Source organism: Triturus cristatus, chromosome 8, assembly GCF_964204655.1.
Source record: "Triturus cristatus chromosome 8, aTriCri1.1, whole genome shotgun sequence".
Lineage (NCBI taxonomy): Eukaryota > Metazoa > Chordata > Amphibia > Caudata > Salamandridae > Triturus > Triturus cristatus.
In genome coordinates this window covers 1,102,822,191-1,102,845,330 of record NC_140591.1, presented here as the reverse complement: position 1 = coordinate 1,102,845,330, position 23,140 = coordinate 1,102,822,191, and positions in this window count along the sequence as shown.

Sequence of the window (23,140 nt, the reverse complement as noted above, 5' to 3'; positions counted from 1 at the left end):
TAAGGAAGAAATGGGGCCTCCAGGATACCTTAAATTGGCTACTATTCGTTCCCACCAATTTGTGTTGACAAGACTCCGGATGGGGACTGTTCATTTGCTTGTTGCGTATCCTGTAATGAAGATTTATACTACCGCCCCCTGTCCGTGTGACGGGACTACTAAACAAAGTACGGAGCATTTTTTATTGTTATGCCCTCTTTATCTCCATCTTCGAAAAGTATACCTGAAACCACTCTTTAAAAAATATAATGTATTCAATACTGTTTCAGCCATGGGACTTTTATTTGGACTTAATTCACAGGACATCTGCTATTTTATTGCTGTATATATTTTAAAATCGATATGTCTGAGGAAAAGCACCATTTTCATGACATGTGATTAATCTAAAATTTGCTGAATCCTCATGTTTTTATACCTATGTATGTATGTACTTTTATGATCATTAAGTTATGATCGAATAAAGTTTTTGAATTGAATTGTATCATATTGGGATTTCCTTCTTGTAATACAAAGTTTACCCTTCTGTGGTGCATCTAGAGCTAAAGTTGGACTAGCCCCATTCTTCAACTCTTTTCCCATCTCAATGTCCCAAATTGTCTCACTCACTTTATATTTTTCTGCTTTCTCATGCATGTTCAATCTCCTTTCTTCTACCATATCCAGGAAAGCTTTCTCCTCTCCTTTCAAACTGCAAGTCAAATTATTCTTAAAAATGTAATCTAATGTTAATCCTTTTTCTTCAATAAAAATCTCACTAAAAGTGTTAGCTTCTTTAGCTGGATTCAGCTCTTTGTTCATTGGCAAGTGCCCAAAAATACTATCTCTGTTAGACATCTTATAATCTACTTTCCCTAACAAATAAAAAACACTACTTAAAATACTACAGGAAATACCATATGTAGCTGGTAAATGATGATAAGTAACACCTTCCGAGACGGATGCAGGTAATTGCATACAGACGTAGCAATCCCTTACTTCCATTGTCTTCACATATTCATATAACAGTTTCGAAAAAACATTACTAGAAAAATTATTAATTGACCTATCTTTGTGTGTGTAAGCATTATTAATTCTAATTGGAACTACTTTTTGTGAATTCTTCTCTACATTTGTCACATTCTCCGTATGCATCTCAAACTCTACTTTAAAAGTAACTAATAAAACTAAAACACCCCATAGAAGCATTAATAATCCAGTACAACAGCAGCACATCCTACACCACCTCTTAAAGAAGGCACATCTATTTCTATTATCCTCTATGTTAGCCATATTAGTTTAGCCTCTACTACTCCACTACTGTTTGAACTTTTTCAGTTCTTCAGCAATTCTTCAGCTTTCAGTTTATCCAAATGATCTCTCCGTTCACTTGATCCAAGTGAATCCTTCTTTCACTCAGTTTGGATACTTGTCATTCTTCACTTCAATTTCTTCAACATCAAATTGTATCAGATCTCCAACATCAAAATCCTCAGTACTCGACTCTTCTCCAATGTCAGTCAAGAGTACTTTCAGAATTTCACCAGTATCTTCCTCAACCACTTCTCTCAAGATCTCTTCCGGATTATCTCGAGTCACTGTTTCTTCTTTTCCTCCTTCAGACAGTGCCACATAAGACCATTCCGGTGATCTGTACTTTTGGTTGGGTCTTCTTACTCTTTTTATTTCCACTGGTTCGTTTGACTCCTTTAATTCTTCTCCTTCAGCTTTTGAACTTTGACTCGAAACTTCATTCACTTGTTCAGCTTTCGATGTATTTGCTCTTATTATTTTGTATCTCAGCCTCTTAACTCTGTTGTTAGGCCAACGGTCTCCTCTTAACACCTTTTTCGGCTTTATTTCTTTATTATTTCTTTCTCCGATCCAAGTTCTCTTTCTCAGAACTCGACCCTCTGTTTGTTCATCTTCATCATCTGTTTCAAGTGCCTCTTGTTTCCGTTTTCCAGCAGCTCTCTTCTTCTCCACAGATTTTTTCACCACTGTTTGAGACTTCCCTACTCCTGTCCCTCCTCGGGTCTCCGATACGCAATCTTCTTGCTGTCTACTTGTCCCTTCACCTGGCTCATCAAGAATGTTCCCTACACCTCCTCGGGGGTCTTCCGCAATCTGTCCCTCTCTATCTTTTCCTGACCCTACTTCTTCAAGTATAATCTCAAGTGGTTCTTCAATCTCCTCCTCTTCTGATTCTGATGAGTAGTCTCTGTGTGATTTCTTTTTTCTTTTCTTTTTCCTTCGCTGCTGTTTGAAAACCTCAGGCTCTCTTACAGAATTTGATCTCCTCTCTGATACTCGCAGTGGTTCATTCGAAGCTCTTCCTACTTCTTTCCCCACTGATTCTGTATCTTCATCATCGCTGGAATCTGACTCTTCAAAATACTCTTTACCAGTCCCTTCTTTTGGGTTTGGAACTCTCAGAGTATGACTTGCATGTACCCAGTGCTTCACTCCAGCACACTTTACTGCAGTCGTCGTAGTCAGAATAACTTGTCTTGGCCTTCCCCACCTTGGAATCAAGCAATTTCTTCTTCTGTGAACTTTTATCCTCACCCAGTCTCCTGGACTCAGATCATGGGCTTGCTTCTTCTCAAGTGTGGTAGCTTCTTCTCCAACCTGGTGAAACACAGAATGAACTGCGTCAGCCAGGCCTTTACAGTAATCCAAAATCATGTCATCAGTTATTGTCACCAACTTATTGACAGGCACGAATGCATGGCGCATAGCACGTCCCATGATTATCTCGTGCGGACTCAAACCAGTAGTTCTATCTGGAGTAGATCTCATTGTCATCAGAACTAGAGGTAAAACATCTGGCCATTTCATGCCAGTGGCTAAGCACATTTTTCCAATTCTATTCTTGATTGTGCCATTAATCTGCTCAACCACACCAGAAGCCTCTGGTCGGTATGCACAATGTAGCTTCTGCTGTATTTTCAATGCTTCACAAATCAAACCCATAAGCTCATTTTGAAAATGTCCACCTCTATCAGACTCAACTGTTACTGGAAACCCGTACCTAGGAATCAACTCCCTTAACAGTAACTTTGCCACTGTTAATCCATCATTTCTTCTAGTTGGGTAAGCTTCCACCCACCTTGAAAACAAACAGACTACCACTAGAACATACCTCAGTCTGTTTACTTGGGGCATTTCAATGAAATCAATCTGCATTCTTGTAAAAGGACCTCCTTCTCTGCCTATTGTTCCCAGACTCACCACTGTCTTTTTCCCAGTGTTAAATTGCTGACAAACTAAACACCTCTGACAGATGCTTTCTGCAATTGTCCTGAACTTTGCATTGTACCAGGTCTGCTTGAACGACCTAACCATCGCGTCCCTCCCCAAATGTCCCTGGCCATGATACATCCTTGCCATTGACGACAAGATGGAATTGGGCATCACTGGTCTGCCATCTCTGTAGACCCAAACATGGTCTGTTTCTCTTGGAGCACATCCTGCCTTAATCCAATCTCTTTTCTCTTCCTCTCCTGCCTCATCTTGCAACTGTTTCACTTCATCCCAGGTCTCTAGGACATTAGTAAACATCACAGAGAGAAAAGACATTTCCCCTTCTCTGTCCCTGTTAATGGACTGATTCGTCTTGGCACAGTATTGCGCAACATCGTTGGCATATCTGTTTCCAACCGTTATAAAATCCTCCCCTAGACCATGGGCAGCACATTTTACAACTGCTAACTCCTTAGGCAGCTGTATCGCCTCAAGCAATTTACCAATCATTTCAGCATTCTTTATTGGAGTTCCACTCGATGTCAAGAAACCTCTTTGTAGCCAAAGTTGGCCAAAATCATGCACCACTCCAAATCCATACTGACTATCAGTCAACACAGTCGTCCTCAAATCTTTCCCAATTTCGCAAGCTTTTGTCAATGCTATCAATTCAGCAACTTGCGCAGATTTCACTCCTTTCAATGGTGATGCTTACATGACCTCTGAAACTTTGCATACCGCATATGCTGCACATAGCACACCATCATCATTTCTCAGACATGATCCATCCACAAACAACACATGATCACTCTCATTCAAGGGTAGATCTCTTATGTCTGGTCTTGGTTTTGTACAGTACTCAAGCACATCCAAACAATCATGATCATCTTCCATTTTCACACCCACATTTTCAATGTCTGGCAAAAGCGTCGCTGGATTCACATTCACACATCTCTCGAGAGTCACATTTGATGCTCCCAGTATCACTTTTTCATATTTGGTCAATCGACTATGTGACATGTACTGAGTTCTGCTTCTTGTCAAAAGAATTGCCACATTGTGAGGTACGAATACCCTTACAGGATATCCCATTATGATTCCCTCACTTTGTTCCAGACTCCTGCATGTTGCAGCAACAGATTTCAGACAACCTGGTAAACCCACAGCTACAGGGTCAAGTGTCGATGAGAAGTACGCAATAGGCCTTCTCAGTAATCCATGCTTCTGAATCAACACTGAAAGTGCACATCCATTTCTTTCACTGCAGTACAGCTCAAATTCTTTCTCATAGTCAGGCATACACAAAGCTGGAGCCTCACACATTTTACTTTTAAGCTCTTCAAATGCTGCCATTTGTTCTGCATCTAGATCCAATGGATCTGTCATTTCACTTTTTGTCAGTTTAATCAGTGGCTTTGCTATCAGGGAAAAATTAATTATCCACTGACGACAATAACCCACCATACCCAGGAACATTCTCACTTTTCTCTGGGTCTTTGGAGCTTTCATTTCTCTGATTATTCTGATCCTGTCAGTAGTCACTTTTCTCAGACCCTTTTTAATATTGTGTCCAAGATAATGCACCTCTTTCTTGCAAAATTGCAATTTGGCTGGAGATACCTTTAACCCTCCATCTGCCAGATGATTCAGTAAAGCTATGGTATCTACTTCACAAGCTTCACGTGTCTTCGATGCCACCAGTAGGTCATCAATGTACTGCACTAGCACTGAACTTTCGGGCATGATCAAACTTTCCAACGATTTCTTCAATAACTGATTGAATATCGAAGGACTCTCCGTATACCCCTGTAGGATTCGACACCATGCTAAGATACGCTGGCCAAACCTAAATGCAAAAATCGGCTGGCTATCATGATGCAATGGAATTGAAAAGAACGCATGACACAAATCAATCACTGTATACCACTCAGCATCATGTGGAATTTGATACAGAATCACTGATGGATTTGGCACAATAGGACAACATGCCACCACAATTTGATTAACTTTTCTCAAATCCTGTACGATCCTAAATTTCCCATTGGGCTTTTTTAGTCCCATTATCGGTGAATTACACGGACTACTCAGTAGTTCTCTCAGGACTCCTTGCTGAATCATTTTCTCAATTATAGGAGTTATCCCTTCAATTATTTCTGGTGTCATTTTGTATTGAGGAATGTTAGGATATGTGATTCCCTCTTTTACTGCACTTTTCACTGGATCTACATTATTCATCAATCCCACATCCTCTCCAGTAAAATCCCAAACTGTCCTTTTCACTGTGTCTCTCAGCTCTTGAGGCAAATCCTCCGGATTAAACACAGCAAATGCACCAATTAACTCACTCTCTCTATTTTCTAGAGTCACTCGGTACAAAGCATCTTCATCTGGTGTCTCAAAGGCTATTCCATCCGGTGTACAAAAAATTGTGCAGTTCATCTTGCACAACAAGTCCCTACCCAATAGGTTCACTGGACTCGTGTCACAGACAATGAATCTATGCATGTCTGAAAATTTCCCTATCTGTACTCTTACCGGTTCAGTAAGACGTGTTTTGATTTGTGTATTGGCTACACCAACTACTTGGATTGCTTCATCCGAGAGAGGAAGATTTCTAACATCTGTTGACCTGACAGTTGATCTTGTCGCACCTGTGTCTACCAAAAAAGTAACACTCTCCTCATTTATTTTCCCATCCACAAATGGTCCTGCCTGGTCTATTTCTAGAGTTGCACCAAGTATGCACTCTTCTTCCTCTCCTCGGCACCGTCAATAATCACCCTCAGACTCACTCCCTTCACTCTTTAACAAGTACTGCTGTACTTTGTTAGAACGTCTTGGTTTGTTTACCTGCTCATCATTGTAGAATCCTGAATCCTGATTATACTTTTGTAACCCTCTATTCTGCGGCAAGGGCGGTTTTGGCTCTTGACTCTGCTGTCTCACAACTTTCTGTTGTTGCTGCTGTTGATTATTTCCTTCGTTCTGGTTCTGCACCTGTTGATTTAAAGGTTTACTCTCATTACTCACTAATGGTGGATTAGGACACTCCGATCTCCAATGCCCCAATTGGCCACAGTTGTGACAAGGGAACTTTTTCTTCGCTTCCTCAAGACTTCCTTTTCCTTTTCCTGCATATCTTGGTCTATTTCCTGCATCATTTCCTGGATTATTCGCCTGTTCCACTAACTGTGCTTCCTGTCTCTCTGCAACTTTCACTTGTGCCCACATTGCTTTCTCTTTCAGCTTTCTTTGTTTTGCTTCAATTTCATCACTGAAGTATTTTGCATGTCTCAGGATCTCATCTACTTTCTTACTCTGCCAATCCACTGTGTGCTCACGAATTCTCTCACCAATTTCAGGTCTAAGGCCATATACAAATCTATATACAAAGTGACTCAAATCTTTGTCACCCAGGTGTTCATCTCCACTGAATTGTTTAAATGCCAGTATCAGCCTCTCGTAAAAAGCATGAACTGATTCTTTCGCTTCCTGTTGTGTTCGATCTATCTTTACCCAATCTGTCTCTTTTGCAGGTACTTTACTCTTCAGGTATACCATCACCTGATCATACTTTCTCATTACCTCTGGATCTGGTGCCCCTGTTCTTGGGTCTCTTGGGTATTCCTCAGTAGGCCAACTCACAACTATTTTACACTCAGTCCACAAGTCTGCTGGAACAATTATATCAAACAGACTATTCAGGTCAACCCACAGCACTTTTGACAATTTCACAAACCTATCTACCTGCCTATACCACTCGACGGGCTTTTCTCTCAATCGAGGGAAATCATTCGTAAATGATAAAATATCCTGTCTGGTCCATGGAACATGTACATATCCTCCTCCAGGTATTTCTCTCATGGGATAATTATCCACTGGTTTCTCCTTTTCTCTCACCGGAAATGCTGAATAAGTTGTTCTATCTTCAGTCTCATCTCTTTTCTTATACCACCTATCCTTCCACTTTTCAACATCACCCCATCTTCGTAATAATGCTACCATTTCCTTAATCTGTCCTGTTCTACCAGTAGCATTCAAATTTTCAATGTCCTTCTCTGTAAAATCCATCCTGTAAGTTCTCTGTAAAGCTTTCACTTTATCAATGTCAACTCCCTATTCATTTGCTATTGCTCTTAGCCTGTCATGTGTATTCCTTGCTCTCCAGGTAACACTCTTGCACATAAACATTAGTTCACCATCATGATGACTCTTCAGAATCTCTGTTGGAACTGTTCCTGTAACAAGCTCTTCTAGTTCTACACGTAACTTAGCTACATCAATTACTTGTGAGTCTTTATCCTTTTTCTGTAGAACCTTCATCCAATCATTCAAATCATCAACTGTTATTTCAGCAGTTTTTCTCACTGGAACCACTCTCTTTTGCGGTTCTAAAATCGGCATCCCTGAACAACTAGCTTCACTAGCATCCAATATTTCACTACATGTGTCATGTCTTGATTGTCTCAGGTCATTTCTTTCTGCTCTTTTGCCTGAATCTCCTGAAGGATCAACTGAATTTGTCAGATTATTCCCAACATATGGAATCACCAGTCCATTCTCACCTGCTCTCTGTTTGTCAAACACAGGCATAACTGGACCTATTGTTACAGGCACCGTAACAGCTTCTAGATTCTTCGTTAACTCCCTAATCTTCTCAGTCAACTCTGTTGTAGTTCTGGCTAATTGTCTGGCATTCTTATCAAGGTAATGATCACTTCTCACCTCAGGTGTCTCATTTTCTGTCTCACTAACACAAACTGTATCCCTTATCGGAGAAACAACTGGTGTACTTTTGTCCGGTTCTGGTCTATATGGAGGTGGTCTTTTGTAAATCATGTCATTCAAGACCTCATCCTCATACTCATTAACTCCATATTTTCTTATTTCTGACTCAGGAACCCTTTCTGCTCCTCCTTCAACTGTTCTCATCGGATATAATCCCTCTGACATACTAGCATCTCGCCACCTTTTCATTCGATCATGATGAGTCTCACGATCATGTCTCCTCCCAAACATGTACCTATAATACCCTCCTGATCTTTGTTTCTCTCTCTCATGTACTTCCTCTTCCCATTCCACTAAAGCCTCGAACTGTGTAGGTCTCGGTTTCGGGTCAAGACATAGCATCTTTTCCCGTAAGTTTCTCAACACGACCAGATTAAATGAACCATGTTCTGGAAATGCTAGAACACCATCTTCTTTAGTATACCTAACCCAATTCTCCAACCATATACAGGTATGAAACCCATGTCTCGCAGCCATGAAGGATGCAGGTGTTTTCGGTGGAGGTAACAACTCGCCCTCTCTTGTTTTAACATCTTTATCCTTGCTAAACCACTTTTTAACTCTACCAAAAAATGTTTTCTTCTTCTTCTCTTCTTGATAATACATTTTATCGTTTACAAAGAACTCTCTATTCTTTCCGTATTATTAATATACAATACGAATTTTCAACCAATTGCAGCGCGACTCACACTAACGCACCAATCCTGGAACGTTTACGTCACTAATTAGCTCTTCCAACCCTTGCGCGGCTCACACTAACGCACCAATCCTAGCGCGAGCACTATTCTGATCTACCATCCAATCAGAGCGCGGTCTTTCTGACGTCAACAGTCGCTGCAGTTTGTCTCTGTCTTCTGTCACTCGTCTACCCCCTCCTTTACAAAATCTTTTCAGTAGACTTCGTGTCAAAATTTCTACAAAATCTATTAGTTACAACATAAAAACATCTCCATTGTCTGCTTCGCTAACCACAGAATAGTAAAAAGAGTCTATTTCATAAGAAACCTTTCATTGACACAGTAGCACTTCTTCTACTCTGCCCTACTAACATACATTCATTAACTGTTTCCTCTAGGACTTGTCCAAAGAGTCTTACAATCAACTAAATGTACAAACATTCACGCACATTCATACAAAGGAAATATAATACATACGCACAGAATCCTGCTTCCCGAGAACAGACAATCTGCTCCACTACAGAATTATAACATACATCAACTAAGCAAGCTTTCTTTGCCCAGTTCTTCAAATAAGCTCAGAGAATACCTATTACTCCTCCCGCGATAAGCTTTAACGGAAATCCTTACGGATCCCTGGGACTTAAGACCAGAGTTTCACAGATAACCTTCACTATAATTCACACTCCTTATATACCAGAAATATCTAATAGTAACATACGACGATGTCACTGATTATTCCGAACCCAGACAATGTGACGCGCAACTTCAATTGTCACACGTTATTCCCCAATTCCGTCTTTCCCGAGAGCAGCATATACTTCCCTCTGCCCTACTACGGAACTGCTACAGCTTCCAAGTTCCAGAAGCACTACATATAACTCAACATTACGACTCCAACATATAGTACTAGTACATATACCAACATGAACCAATAATCAATAATCAATAAAAACAATCTTATCTAATCAAGACAATCATCAAAAACCATCCTCTCTCTGCTACCAGGAAATTGATAGAGATCAGGGTGTGTACAATATTCCCACTACCACGGATAGAGTAATCTCACAGTTACACGCACATGCATACATCATACGCTAGGGCCCATTTCACTAACATACGCTCAAATACTCTACCAGCAATAAACCTGTGGAAGGAAAACACTCCTAAACACCCTGCATCTATATCGAGGTCGATAAGACCTGGTTTTTGTGACTGTCCCTAAGCATAGTCTATACAATATATACAACAATAATCAATAACGCAAACCCAATAATTGACAAGAAAGAATATCCAACACGATGTTTAAAATTATATTGCTTTATCTAAAATTAGTCAAAGAAATTCAATCAGAGTAAATCATTTCTCATAGTTACCTATTCTAGCTAAATGTCAGAACGGGTCAGGACAAGTCTCTCGGTAAATGTCTCTCAAGACGAAGTCCCTTCAGCATCAATCCTCAGCAACGCAGGTTCGATACGCGGCAAAGGCAAAATGGCAAGTGGCAAAAGACCCTCTCTAGGCTAACATCTTATAATATTCTAAACAATAGAAAGATACATTGGGAACATAGAAAAAGCTGTAATGTCCGCCGGACTTGCTGAGCAGAGCGAGAAGGAAAGGATGTAACATTGCTACATTTGTGAATCTCCGCTCAGGAAAAATACACATAGCGAAAACTACGGAACAGGAACCAAGAAAATAAAACATGTATCACAATTATCCTGCTTCTCCTCGGCCATCGAGCCACAGTTCAGAGCTTCTTTCTAAGGCTCCTTTGTTTCCCAAGGCTGCCAAGGACACTTTCACTTCTCTTGGAGAACTCCCAAAACTGCTGCCGTCCTCATGGAAAGTTTTTCGACAAGGACCATGGTCAGTTAGCTTCAGGACCACTTCCAGCAGGGGTCTCCCTCGTCTCAGTTTTCAAATTATAATCACAGTCAGGCTCACTATTCAGCCTTCTTTCTCAGGCCAACATAGGCCTTAATAGACCATCTTAATTAAAAGAGACGAAAACAACGTTACTACAGCATAGTGATTAAACAGTGTTAACCCCACTAATACCCTTATGTGTATGCATTTATCTAGCACTTGCAACATAGAAAAGCATTAATTCAAAAGCGTTTTGTGCTCAAAAATAAACAGCACATAGCAACGTTTAAACATGAAAACACATTTAACACACGCGTTATTATCAGTCAGCACATTTAAGCACACTCACGTGTAACTCTTTCTTGTTAAAACAAACGGATTGATTAATATAAACACACTTGCACAAGACAAATAATTAATTATTAATTATTAATAAATTAATACAACGAATAGACATGCCAGAGCTTCAAAAGCCCCAGAATTTTCAAACTGAAAACTCTGCTCCAGCACCACCATGTATGTATGTCGGCGGAATGACACACTGTGTACTTGTATGCTGTGAATAATGAGTGGAGGAAATAGGAAATGAGCTGCACTTGATCACAACCATACTCTACGGGCTGCAATAACATATGAAGCACCGTCCTAAATACAGCACTACAGAGGGTCCTGCCCCTTTCCCTTGTGCTGCATCTCGCCTTGGCGACAGAGTGCCACTAGAGCCCTCAAAATGCAGATCCATAGGAACTTCATGGAAGAGGTGGCAGACATTGTGGTCCTTTTTGTAATTGACCTGTATGGCCACCCAGGAAGGTTGGTTTCACAGCAAGGCCAGTCTTATCCTTGCAGTTAAGATATTGTACACGATGAACTAGTAACTGTGGTTGGATCCTCTCGAAAGGCGGGGTTATGAGACTCTGTAAACAAAAGTGATGAGAGGTTTCACATTTTAGGATTATATTACTATCTAAATGATATTTGATGTAACTTTTAATTCACTCTATACATAGGATGGGGTGGCACAAGTAGAAAGCCTGCTATTTTATGACATCACCCGACAGCCATTGAGAACTCCAACCATCCCCCACAAGAAGTCTGCAAAACCCTCTCAGATTACTTCCATAGAAAGATCACCAACACAACTTCAACATCCAGCCTGCCACCCTTAACCCCAACAACCTCTACCAACCAGCTATAATCAGCCAAACCATCAGCACCTGGTCTCCATTCACCGCCCTGACCACCTCACCCATCATGTGTTCCATCCTCTCCGGGGCACCCACCAACCCCTGTCAAAAATTACCAGCCCATCTCCCTGCTCCCCTACCCGGCCATAGTATTCAAGAAAGCGATCAACCAGAAGCTCACGGAATTCCTGGAACAAAACCACCTACTGGACGAGTCACAATCAGGATTCCGTGCCAACCACAGCACTGAGACCACGCTGATTGCTGCCACAGACGACACCAGAACACTCCTCGACCATGGAGAAAATGTGGCCCTGATCCTCCTCGACCCTTCCGCAGCGTTCAACACCGTCTCCCACAACACCCTCATCAACAGACTCCACAACATAGGCATACAGCAAGACGCCCTCAAGTAGATCATTTCTTTCCTTATAGGACGCGCATAGAGAGCATTCGACTACCTCCCTTCACCTCTGCACCCAAAGACATAATGTGCTGCGTACCACAAGGATCTTCCCACAGCCCCTCCCTGTTCAACATCTACATGACCCTCCTCGCAGACGTTGTCAGTTCCCACGGACTCAAGATAATCTCCTATGCAAATGACACTCAACTGATCCTCCTGCTCACCAAGGACCCCTCCAGTGCCAAAACCAACTTCTGCAATGCCATGACTGACATAGCCAAATGGATGAGCGACAACTGCCTCCAACTTAACTCTGATAAAACTGAAGTTCTGATCTTCAGGAAAAAGACCTTCGCTTGTGGCCTGCAGAACTCTGACCTCCACCCACACCGACCGACCATGCAAGCAACCTCTGCATTATCCTCGACAGCCAACTGACCATAAAACAACAAGTCAATTCCCTCCTCTTGCTTCCACACACTCTGCAGAATCTACAGATGGATCCCAACCAACATCTGAAAGACCGTCAAGCAGGCCCTTGTCACCAGCCACCTTGACTGCGGCAACGCCCTCTACGCCAGCATCTCTACCTGGCTCCCCAGAAGACCCCATACCATACAGAACGCTGCAGCCAGACTCACCCTGTACCTCCCCAAATGTACCCACATCGCCCCCACCTGAGAGACCTCCACTGGCTCCACATTCATAAGAGATGCCAGTTAAAGATCCCTACGCACGCCTACAAAGCCCTCCATGACCTAGGACCTGCCTACACCAACTACCGACTGAACTTCCACAAACCCTCCAGACACCTGAGCTCTTCTTCACTCGCCCTCGCACACACCCCACATCCTCCGAAGCCGCAGCACTGGCCGCTCCTTCTCCTACATCTCTGCCAAGACCTGAAACACCTTCCCCTCCAGCTACATACAGCCCTCTCACTGGCAGACTTCAGAAATAGACTCAAGACCTGGCTCTTCGACAGAGACTCCTTACCCAGATACCCCTGAGGGTGACAGTGTTGCACTTTACAAATGCTGTTAATTGATTGATTGATTCATTGATAACATGCTTTAGGATCTAATTCACACCCCTTAGACTACTTGAGAATTTACAAATTAGATGTGACCCTTCATGAGAGATTTTTATTTTATATTTCAGTGTTCACAAAGTTGAACGTACTATGCACCCTAGCACACAGGTCTGTACCCCCCGGAAATAAATACATGGAAGAAATATGTTATTATCCATGGCTGACGGCAGGCGCGATGTCTGGATCTCCAAACAATATTCATCGCATTGAATGGGCTTTTTGTTTATCCCCCAGGTTATGTGACAGATGGCTAGTGCTCTAAGGAAACCCTTAGGACCCAAAGATTGGATCAAAAGTCAACATTATCACAAGGTCTGTCCTACGAAAGTTATTCGAATAAGAACCAAAAGTGAATTGGACTTGATCTATTGTTGAATGGGGGACAACCCTGAATGTATGTGTCTATCATATGGTACAGTTCACAGCACTTTCTCGTTTGAGCACTGCGCAGTCTGCACCATTGTTAATTCTTGCATTACCTAGGGGCGCATAGGAATACAATTGATTTGCTCGCACAATGGTCTCTGTTGAATGTGTTATGACTATAAGCAAGTTTGTGACAGGTTTTTACACACAGAATGGCTCTTCTAAAAACGAGGCCTGCAGAACCGCAGTTCTATTTTCGCATGCTGTACCCTGGTTCCGGTTCTGTGTTGTACACAGCATTTTCATAAGGTCATATCACAGGCTGTGGTTGTTTGGTGAGTATACATGAGGAACAAATGTGCAATAGTAAAAGCTTGTGATGTCACTGTACATACTATTGAGCCTGGCAGTATTATTTGACCAAAGAACCAATGCGGTATGCAATAACCAGGTAAAGAACTAAAGGAAATGGCACCATTGTGCCAGTATAAACCAGGTGACAGCACATGGTACAGGCACGTGATTTGTAACCAGTGCACATTGGTTTGCTTCACTTTCTTGAAGATGTTCAACTTACTAGTCACGCCTCAACGATAGATGGGGTTTTCTGCATGCACGTGGCAGAAAAAAGTCCAGGTCTTGTGTAATATTTAGTATCCCCTGCACTTCGGCTGTCTTAAGAGCTCTTTTCCGAAGTCAGCCGAAGGGAGGGGGGATACACGATTCCAAGGGGATACCGAACATTACACAACCCCGGCTTGAGCTGTAGCTGGCAGTGCGTGCAGCGGCAGAGCGCGGCATGTGCCAGCACCTGGCTTTCTTTTGCACCGGCCTGGAGAAGGAAGGCTCACCTTTCAAGTTCAGTCAGATAAGCGTCCCCCCTCAAGGGTTAAATTGAAGGATGGTGGGATCAGAGCCAAGTGCAGCTGGAAGGATCATACGTACTACCTGCCTACACATGCCGGCGTGCGCCTCAGCTGCAGGCAGCAGACCTGGAGGGGTGGAGCCTAACTTCCCGCCTTTTGTCCATTCCCAGCTGCGTCATCTGGTTCTGACTGACCCTACCGTTTCCCCTGACGCCCGTAGCTACCGGTGGCAGTGCTCTAGTCTCCAAAAGACAGGGGCAGTCCACAGTGGGCATAAAGATTACTGCCTGTGACCATCATAATGCACAATGGCGCGCGAATTAAGCAAACCGAAACACTAAGCTAGAAAATATTTTTTGACTTTTGTTCTTTTAAATATGTACACTCCTGTTAGGATGTCCTTGAAAAAGTAAACGTGCTTTCCACATATCTTTCGTTACGTTTTGAAACGGGAGAGAACTGAGAAAAGTTCCCATTGATGGACATAGCTGCCAGGGTTCCAAATTGCTATGTGTGACATTTTCATAATTTCAGTGAAATTATGAGTGCATTTCAACCACTATGAGTGACATTTTCTTGCGAGCAAAATCAAGTCACAATCCAAGGTGAACAAGTCCAGGCGAAGTTGAACTTTATCCATATAGCAAATCTGGTAGCCTGTAAGTGGTGTGTGTTTGGTTGGACCACGAGGGACCAAACGTGTGCGTGTGAGTACGGGCACCAGAGACACAGATCAGGCAGACGTAGTTGGTGTGAGCTGGAAGTCCCGTGCGACTCCGGCTCCTTTATTTAAGCTCTCTGGCCACACCTGGCCAGAGAGTGATACAATGTGGGGTCTCTTCCGGCCGGGGTCACCGGCCTAACTAAACACTAGACCGCTACAGTGTGTACATACCAACCAAGTTATCAGACCGCTTATGTGTGAGAGTTCCATGGTTTTAGTGTACTTATGAATGACATTCTACTGCAAAATGTGTGACAAAATGAGTGACACTTTCTCACCAGTAGAAATAAGTAATGACGTCTGTATTGAAAGCTAAGTATTACAACAAACAAATGATGGACGGAATGTTGACAATGCAGACATTCTCCCCCAGTCAAGAGATCTGGGTTAAATCCATCGTTCTTTTGCCCACTACGCCACCCCAGTACAGACATGGCCATATGCAAATCAGTCTTGACCCTGTGCCTCATGGGAACAGTCCAGCCCAAACTGCCAAGCCATGTCTTCCCTGGAACGGAATCAAGCATCCTAGGACCGGTTTCTGGCTACAGCCGTCATCAGCCAGGATAGCTTGACTCCAGTGGCGTAGTGAGCACGGGTCCCACGTCTGGGAATACCCATCCCACTTAGGGCAAAAAGCGTTACAACAAACAAATGATGGACGGAATGCTGACAATGCAGACATTGTTCTGCATTCTGTCCATCAATTGTTATTTTTGCATTTGTCACCCCGAGTGGGAAGGGTATGCTCAGACGTGAGTCCCTTGCTCTCCATGCCACTGGAATCAGGCTATCCTGGCTGATGAGGGCTGATAGCCCGAAACCGGTCCTAGGATGCTTGTTTCCAGTCCAGGGAGGACCTGGCTTGGCAGTTCGGGCTGGACTGTTCCCATGGGGCACAGGGTCAAGACTGATTTGCATATGGCTGGGTTCAAACTGGAATGGCATGGTGAGCAAAAAAACGATGGATTCAGGCCCAGATCTCTGTACTGGGGTGAATGTATGACATTGTTCTGCATTCTGTCCATCAATTGTTATTTTTGCATTGGTCACCCCGAGTGGGAAGGGTATGCTCAGACGTGAGTCCCTTGCTCTCCATGCCACTGGAATCAGGCTATCCTGGCTGATGAGGGCTGAAAGCCCGAAACCGGTCCTAGGATGCTTGTTTCCAGTCCAGGGAGGACCTGGCTTGGCAGTTCGGGCTGGACTGTTCCCATGGGGCACAGGGTCAAGACTAATTTGCATATGGCTGGGTTCAAACTGGAATGGCATGGTGAGCAAAAAAACGATGGATTCAGGCCCAGATCTCTGTACTGGGGTGAATGTATGACATTGTTCTGCATTCTGTCCATCAATTGTTATTTTTGCATTTGTCACCCCGAGTGGGAAGGGTATGCTCAGACGTGAGTCCCTTGCTCTCCATGCCACTGGAATCAGGCTATCCTGGCTGATGAGGGCTGAAAGCCCGAAACCGGTCCTAGGATGCTTGTTTCCAGTCCAGGGAGGACCTGGCTTGGCAGTTCGGGCTGGACTGTTCCCATGGGGCACAGGGTCAAGACTGATTTGCATATGGCTGGGTTCAAACTGGAATGGCATGGTGAGCAAAAAAACGATGGATTCAGGCCCAGATCTCTGTACTGGGGTGAATGTATGACATTGTTCTGCATTCTGTCCATCAATTGTTATTTTTGCGAGAGCTAAGTATCACAAATTACCACCTTTTGTGCAATGAGTAGCACTAACATTAGAATATTTTCCATTTTAACACCATTAACAGCCAATCAGAAGTAGCCTGCTCCACTCAGTTCGTCCTAACTTAATTGACAGAAGCAGAAACAGCCTGGGCTGCCCCGTGTGTTGGAACCCTGCACACTTCTGCTGGAGCGGGTAGTACAAAATTTTGTATACCCCCCCATTCTGCATGTTTATATTATTCTAACTAATTAACCAATAGTAATCTTATTAATGTGTGTGCAGTGAAAGACGTATCAATCATATTAACAAAAGAATTCCACGCGGGAATTGCACTTTGCATGGCTAAACTAATTGTAAACTAACACATGTACGCATACTAATAATAGGAAATTAGAATATTGCATGATACATGTTGCTTTTGTGATGTAATTGTAAATTGCGCTTTATTGAGTGAGTATAAACGCGTTGGATGTTGCTTTCTGCTAGATAATTACTTACACATAATGGTATTAGCGAGGAATTAACATTTTATTAGCCATTTCCATGTTTTAATTACGTTTTTGTGTTTGTTTTGCTTAAGTTGCCCATTTCGGCCTAGTCAAAATGGCTGAACGAGACGTTGAAGGTGACTGCTCCTGACAACACGAGGTTCTGGGTGAAGTGCGCATGCGTCACCGCCAACAACAGTGGCCTAGTCCTGACCCCAGGAGCCGATGTCCTAGTCAAGGTTGCTCCGGGAACTTCGCCAACGATATAACAAAGGACTGTCTTAAAACCGGAACCAGCAAGTACGATGACTTCATTTTGCAGACTATATGAGAACATTAACGGATGACCCCAAGACGACCAATAAGAACTTTCTAAAACCCCAATCTTGATACTTTTTGACATTATTTTCATTATAAAAGTAGGTAGGGAATTGAACTAAAAAAACTCTTCTTCCTTGACGAACTCGATTTCCTGACGTTATGCTGACGGAGAGGACGGTGACACTGCTGGACAGCTGTTATCCTGAATCCTTGAGAGATTGAATTGCGGCCTGACTTTGATGAAATGTAAAGGTTTTACCATGACTTGACTGACTTAGAGGACAACTTTTAGCCAGATTAGGTAAATATGATGTTCTGCGGTTCTAATGATGATTTCTAACAATTTGCAATTTTCTTAGATAAATGATATTTGATTAATTGACCAATGTGTGGTGTCGATTATTTGAAGAAGAAAATCTAGATTTATGAGTAAAGTATAGATAAATGATTGTGTTCACTAAAACCATATTTAACAACTAAATGATTCATCTCCCAATGAGGGGAATATCTCAGGGTTGGAGTCAACGCATTTAGGGTTAGGTAAAGATATTCCTTTCATGTCAGTGTTTGGAAGCTTATTCCTCTAGGGAAGCAGATCAACAAAGTGTGAGTGTTGGTGTTATGGGCCCCACCAATGAATGTATTTGAGTGAATTTACTATTGAGGTATTTTGTCTGTGCCGAAGGGGGAATTTGATGTTCAACGCTGCAACAGTTTTTCTGGTAGCAGTATGATGGTTTTTATTGTTTTGGTTTGGTGATTATTGCTTGTAAATAGCTTATTGATTATTGATTATTGATATTGGTTCATGTACTAACACTCTATGTTGAGTTTCGTTGAGTTATATGTTGTTTGCACGGCTTCTGGGATGTAGGAAGACGGAAGTTTGTAACGGTTCCGTAGTAGAGCAGAGGTAAGCGCTGCTCTCGGGAAAGACAGAATTGTTGTTGCCCTGTAGGTACACAGGGAGAAACGTGTAACGATTGAAGTTGCACGACGCATTGTCTGGGTTCGATTCGGTGACATCGTCGTGTGTTGCCATTAGAGACATTTTCTGTGTGAGAGAAGTGTGTATGATAGCTAAGGTTACCTGTGAAATTTTGGTCTTAGGTACCAGGAGTCCAAATGGCATTCCGACAACGCTTATCACTGGAAAGGTAACAGGTGTTCTCTGAGCTTGCTAGAAGGACAAAGTAGAGGGAAGCGCTGCTTTGTTAACGTATGTCATAATTGTTTAGTAGGACAGACTGTTCGCTGTTCTCGGGAAAGACAGGATTCTGTGTGAATGTACTACATTTTCTAGTGTGAAAGTGCGTGAATGTAAAGGCATTCGGGTTAATTGTGAAACTCTAGTTTTATTTCCCAGGAGCATTGGGTCTCCAACTATGTGTATTAATTCTGGAGAAACGGTTAGCTAATGCTTGTTAGAAGGGTAAGGTAGAGGGATGTGCTACTTTATCAACGGAAGTAACGATTCCATAGTAGGGCAGAGGTAAGCGCTGCTCTCGGGACAGACGGAATTCTCGTGAGAAAGGTCATTGCTATTCCTTGGTTAGGGAAGCGGACAATGGTGGTGTTTTTATGTTGTTACTAACAGAATTGTAAATTTCGAAACAAAACTTACCAAGCGGATTTTGTAAAGGAGGGGTAGATAGGAGCAGGAGCTGCCGCAGCGGCTGCTGACGTCAGAACGACCGTGCTGAGATTGGACAGTCGGTCAGAAACGTAAAACGCTCCAGATTGGTACGTTAGTGTGCGCCTCGCTAGGAGTGGAGAAATACAAGGTGACGTAGACACTCCCTATTGGTGCGTTAGTGAGAGTCGCGCTGGGATTGGAGAATTGTAAGAGTGACATAGGTGATGTAGACACTCCCTATTGGTGCATTAGTGTAAGTCGCGCTACGATTGGACAGAATAGTGGTACAGTTGTAAGGAGAGACTAGTGATACACGAAAGACAGGTAAATGTATTACGATCCACCAGAAAAGGAGAAAAAGTCTTGGTTTGGTAGAATTAATAAGTGGTTTAAAAAGGACAAACCGATTGTATCTAGGGAAGGACAGTTACTTCCTCCACCGAAAACCCCTGCATCCTTTATGGTTGCGAAATATGGATATCACACCTGTATTTGGTTAGATAATTGGGTCAAGTATACCGAAAAGGACGGAGTGTTGGCTTTTCCAGAACATGGTTCATTTAATTTGGCAGTTTTTAGAAATTTGAGAGAGAAAATGATGAATTTAGAACCAAGACCTAGACCGACACAATTTGAGGCATTGACGGAGTGGGAAGACAAGATGCATGACCGAGAAAGACAGAGGAACGGTAGAGGATATAGGTACATGTTTGGCAGATCCTACGGACAGGAGACGCAGGATGATCGAATGAGAAGGTTCCAGAATGCGAGTATGACTGAGGGTTTGTTTCCCGTAAGAACTGCAGGAGAGAATGAAGGAAGAAAGTGTGTAGAAAAGAGGCATAATATGGAATCGAGAGGGTATGGAATGAATGAATCAGAGAATGATGTTCTTGATGATATGTTCTATAAGAATCCACCTCCATATCGACCAGAACCAGAAATATTAACCCCAAGTGCCCCAATGAAAGAAACAGTACGAATCATAAAATCGGAACCAGAGTTACAAGTTTTGGGAAGAAATAATTCCATTAGAGAGGTAGAGAAGAAGTCTGGAGGTAAAGTAAACGGTGAAAATTCAGCAGAACTAGCAAAAACAACCCTAGAATTAACCGAGAAAATAAGATAATTGACCCAGAATCTGGAAGCAGTAACCGTTCCAGTAACAATAGGTCCAGTAATGCCAATTTTTGATAAACAGAAAGATAGCGAACATTGTTTGACAGTCCCTTATAAAAGTAGTAAACCGGCTGAAGAACCAAGAATGAGTCCGAGTGAGAATCCATGGAGACAGACTATGAGTATGATTGAACCAAATTTTTCAACTAACCCGTTTTTAGGTCAGAACTGTGCAGAAAAGCCTATGACAATAGTGGAGTCAATGTCAGAAACACAAAAGGATTTTGGACAAGGAAATGTAGAGAAGTCAGTAGGACCATCAACAGAGGAATTGAGTGAATGGTTGAGAAGCTTGCAAAAGAAAGACAAAGAATCCCAGTCAATAGATGTGGCCAAACTACGAATGGTACTGGAAGAATTAATAGTAAGAACTATTCCGACAGAAAAGTAAAAAAACTTACCAAGATGAGGAGTTGTTATATCTGTGTTAAAGCGTAACATGGAGAGCAAAAAGTCTCCATGAAAGATTAGAAGAAGTGGCAAATGAAATGGGTATTGATATTGAAAAGGTAAAAGCACTACAGAAACCCTGTCGAGTAGATTTCACTGAAAAAGACATTGAAAACATGAATACCACAGGACGAATAGATCAGATAAAAGAGATAATTATATTATTGAGAAAATGGGGAGATGTGGACAAATGGAAAAGCAGATGGTATCATAAACGAGATGAAGTTTCAGACAAAACATTTTCAGCTTACCCTGTGAGAAAAAAAGAGAAGGTTGTGACAGAATGCCCTATGAGAGAGATTCCAGGAGGAGGATATGTACATGTCCCATGGACTAGACAGGATATTTTGTCATTTACGAATGACTTCCCTCGACTGCGTGAAAAACCCGTCAAGTGGTTCAGACAGGTGGATAGATTTGTAAAATGATCCAAAGTATTGTGGATTGATCTAAATAGCTTGTTTGACATAATAGTACCAGCAGATGCAAAATCATGATAGATTGACCGACACAGGAATACCCAAGGGATCCAAAAACAGGGGCTCCAGACCCCGAGGTAATGAAGAAATATGAACAGGTTATGGCATTTTTGAAAAACAAGGTACCCCCTAAAGAGACAGATTGGGTAAAAATTGACAGAACACATCAGGAAAGCAAAGAGTCAGTACATGCCTATTATGAGAGGTTAATTTTCGCCTTTAAACAATTCAGTGGAGATGAAAATCTAAGTGACAAGGATTTGAGTCATTTCGTATACAGATTTGTATATGGTCTTCGTCCAGAAATTAGTGAAATGATAAAACAGCGTACAGTAGATTGGCAAAATAAGAAAATAGATGAAGTACTGAGACATGCTAAATATTTCAGTGATGAAATTGAAGCAAAACAGCGAAAACTGAAAGAAAAGTCCATGTGGGCACAAGTAAAGGTAGCAGAGAGACAGGAAGCTCAATTAGCGGAACAAGCTGGGTCAAGACAAAAATGTAATGCTGGGAAAAATAAAGGGAATATCGAGGAAGCTAAAAAGAAATTTCCATGTTATAATTGCGGTAGGATAGGGCATTGGAAATCCGAGTGTAAATTTCCTCCGAGTACTAACGATGAAAATGCATCATTGAATCCACAGGTGCAGAATGAGGTGAGTGGTCAACAGCAACGACAACAGCAGGTTGTAAAACAACAGAATCAGGTGCCAAAACTACCTTTTCCACAGAACAAAAATTGCCAGAAGTATAGTAAAGAGGATGGATTCTACAACGAAGAACAGGTAAATAAGCCGCCACGCGCTAGCGCTGCTTCGCAGTATTGGCTGCAACGCGATGAAAGCGATTCAGAAGAGGGTTATTGACGGTGCCAAAGGGAGGAAGAAGAGTGCGTGCTTGGCGCACCTCTAGAAGTAGACCAGACAGGCCCATTTGTAGATGGAAAAGATAATAATGAAAATATTACTTTCCTAGTTGATACTTGTGCTACTCGATCAACTGTTAGATCAGCTGTTGTCAAGAATCTTCCTCTCTCAGATGAAACGATCCAAGTAGTTGGTGTATCCAACAGACAGATTAAAACTTACCTTACAGAACCAGTGAAAGTTAGTATAGGGAAATTTTCTGAAATGCACCGGTTCATCGTGTGTGACACCAGTCCTGTGAACTTATTAGGTAGAGATTTATTGTGCAAGATGAACTGCACCATATTTTGTACTCCAGATGGAATAGCCTTTGAAACACCAGATGATGATGTGCTGTATAAAATGACAATGGCAAACAGAGAGAAAGAGGTTACGGGAACATATGCTGTATTTAACCCTGACAAATTACCAAAATAATTAAAACAATCTGTTAAAGCAGAAGTTTGGGATTTCACTGGAGAAGATGTAGGATTGATGAGAAATGTAGATCCAGTAAAAATAACTGTAAAAGAAGGAGTAAGTTACCCAAATGTCCCACAATATAAATTGACACCTGAAATAATCGAAGGAGTTACTCCTGTGATTGAGAAAATGATAAAACAAGGAATTTTGAGAGAAATAATGAGTAGCCCATGTAATTCACCAATAATGGGTCTGAAGAAGCCTAGTGGGAAGTTCAGGATAGTGCAAGATCTGAGAAAGATGAACAAAAGTGTTGTACCATGTATTCCCATTGTACCGAATCCATCTGTGATTTTATAC